This window comes from Gavialis gangeticus, unplaced genomic scaffold (genome assembly GCF_001723915.1).
Source record: "Gavialis gangeticus isolate Ggan-Ray unplaced genomic scaffold, GavGan_comp1, whole genome shotgun sequence".
Lineage (NCBI taxonomy): Eukaryota > Metazoa > Chordata > Crocodylia > Gavialidae > Gavialis > Gavialis gangeticus.
Genome location: NW_017728993.1, coordinates 62,183,976 through 62,187,068, shown reverse-complemented (window position 1 = coordinate 62,187,068; position 3,093 = coordinate 62,183,976).

Genomic DNA, 3,093 nt, shown 5'->3' with positions numbered 1-3,093 from the left:
ACACACACACACACACACACACCCACACACACACACACACACACACACACACACACACACACACACACCCCAACTCTTTAACCAACAACTCCCTGCCCTATCATATTCCTGCCATAAACTGAGTGCAGCTTTAATGGCTGCATCCAGACAAGTGCAGATGCGCAGTACGTGGCACCACAGACCCACCTGTGGTGCCACACACCGCACATGCAGGCATTTCCCATACTGGGGTCAAGAAAACCAGCATGAGGTTTTCTTGACCCCAGGAGATCTCAGGGGGAAAAAAAAACCCACGCCAAAAAAAAGCAGGGTGGCATGGGGTGGCAGCATGCACCACTCAAAACCAGCACCTGACTGGCCAGAGCCACACTCCAGCTGCTGGCCAGGATCCCTGCTGCAGCAATGCCGTGGCTGCAGCTCTGCAAGGCCCCCAGGAACCCAGGTAAGGCTGCTGGGACCAGCACAGTTGCTGGCCCCAGCCTTCCCTACTCCACCCCAGGGTCACCTGCTGCATGCCAGAGCATGCATGGCATGGGCATTCCCTGGGGACAAGTAGCAGTGGCACAAGGTGTGCTGCTGCTGCTTGTCCCCAGGGAAATGCATGTTCCTACTCATCTGGACACAGCCAATGATTTCAAACTTAAAACAATGCAGGTTCTTTGCCCTTTCTGTTGTGTTGGAAAACCAATCTGAAACTTCTGCCCTCTAAAGAGAAATCTTCTAATTTACAGTCTACATTTATGGATATTCATATCAGCACCATCCACCTTGTAAACCTTGGGCCCTATTCCTCCCTTCCTTAATGCAACTTTGCCAAAAGTCAGCCAAATTAACAGGCTGGAGTGAAATAAGAGAACTGGGCATCCAGTCTTGTGTTTTGCTATTAAAAACAACATGCATTTCAGTGCATCATAAGTAATCCTGTAGATCTCTCTATCTTTTTCATACTTAAAATTATTTACAATCACTTTTCATTTTCACGTCCTTTCTTTTGTTTCATATGTCCAGGATTATCAGTCAGAAGAGAAATAACTCTTAATTCTCCTGATATTTACTGGAGAGATGAGTAGACAGGGGAAGATGGCAGACAGTCTTGCCTTGCCTTAGAAAATACACTAAAGCAGCACAAGCAATACCACTTAATTTCAGTGGTGCCATTCCTGGTTTCAGATCCAGGATTGTGGATCATGGCAGATCCCGGATTTCAGATCCCGGATTTCGGATCATGGCAGATCCAGGATTTCAGATCCATGATTGTGGATTATGGCATTCCAAACTCAAGCTATGCTGATTTCAAATCATGCACCTGAATCCAAATGCTTTGCTGGGAACTAAATATCTTTGAAGATATTAAAGCTGTCAAAAAAACCAATTTAGAAATTCTTTTGGGTGAAGTGCAAAACACATTTAGATTTTAGAAATTCTTTCATCCTGAACCACAAGGCAGACCTTTTGGCAGCAAAGGCTGCTGTTCATTTCTCTAGACAAGTGTTTCATAAATCTAGCAGAATCTTAACAATATTAAACATCTTGCAGCACTGTATTTTATCAGCTCCTCCAAACTGAAGTTTCTTTAGAAACATGAAAGTACAGTATTGTTGGTTTAATGGAGATGAGCCATTTCAAACAATTAGATGCAGGTGTACCCAGCATGCATATCAATTAACTGATTGCTAATTCCTTGCCTCTAAAAGTGCTGCCTGGCTTAAAGGATGTAGGAAGAAGAAACCTTTACCTGTACATTGGTGAAACTCCACTTGGGTCACTGGGACTGCCCAGGGTTAAAACCTTTGACTGAAGACAAGTAGTCACATTTACCTCCGTCTCTAATCACATGGATTTACAGAAATCCAGGTCAGCTGCTCCTCCTCTCAGGGGCCGCCCAGAAGTCCATTTTGTTTGGCCACAGGTATCTGTTGGGATGTCTTCTCCTGGGGACCTCAACCAGGCATTTGTTATGCTGGTATAAATCAGAAATAGCATCACTGAAACCAAGTAGTATTGCTTGTGCTACTTCAGTGTATTTTCTAAGGGAAGGCAGGAGTTTTTTTTGCCACCTTCCCCTGTTAACTGCTTCTCTCTCCAGTAAATATCAAGAGAATTAGAATTATTTCTCTCCTGACTGATGATCCTGGACATATGAAACAAAATGAAGAGCTTGAAAATGAAACACAGCCAGTCAGAGGTCCTTTTTCCCAAACAGATGTGGGACTAGCAGATAGCACTTTAGGTGAGTTTCACCTTTCTTGTTTTAGCACACATGAACTCGTGGATGGCATCTCTGAGACCAAAACTTTCTACACTTTGTTCTCATTTGATGCATGAGTGATGCATGATTTGAAGCCACCGTAGAACACAAATATGTCTTTGTAAGTATATGGCTGCATTCTCCACTGGTGACAGAAACAGACAAAGTTACCAGAATCCTGAGTATGATGGATACGTCTGGCAACAACAAACGTTTGGCGGCAGGGTTGTCCAGAAACTCCAGCGCTACTTTGAGATGTGTTCCAAGTTCCAGCTACCTGCCAAGGGATTTAAGTTCATTGCAAAGATCCAAGACATTGGATCCAACACATCAACGAGCAGAACATGCCTCTTCACACAGCTGTTCATCTTCTAATATTTTCTTAAAACAAAGCGTTGCTGTAGTAGCTGCTTGAAGGGCACCTCTGAGTTTTATTTTTTTAATATTTCCAAAACATTGAGTGATTCATGGTGCTCCTCAAGCTGTAGAAATCCCTCCCCAAATGACTGTCTTGCAGTATCCAAACCATAATATAAGAAAATTGATTTGATAGTTCTTTTCTGGATTAATGGTTCATATCTGGCCTTGTAATCATACAGTCTTTTTTGTTGATATGCTAAACCACATTTCTTTTGGGAAACCAGCGTTGATTTCCAACTCATTAGCTAGTTTCTTAGCATCTATCAGGATACCCAAGAATCCCTCATCAGAATGTAGTCTCTGCAAAGAACTGAATGTTTTTGCTGATGCATAGTTTATTCTCTAGTCCCTTCAATGTCTTGAAGCAAGTTACTTGCAATGTTGAATTCATAAGGCATATCAAACCAAAATACCACATTGCATTA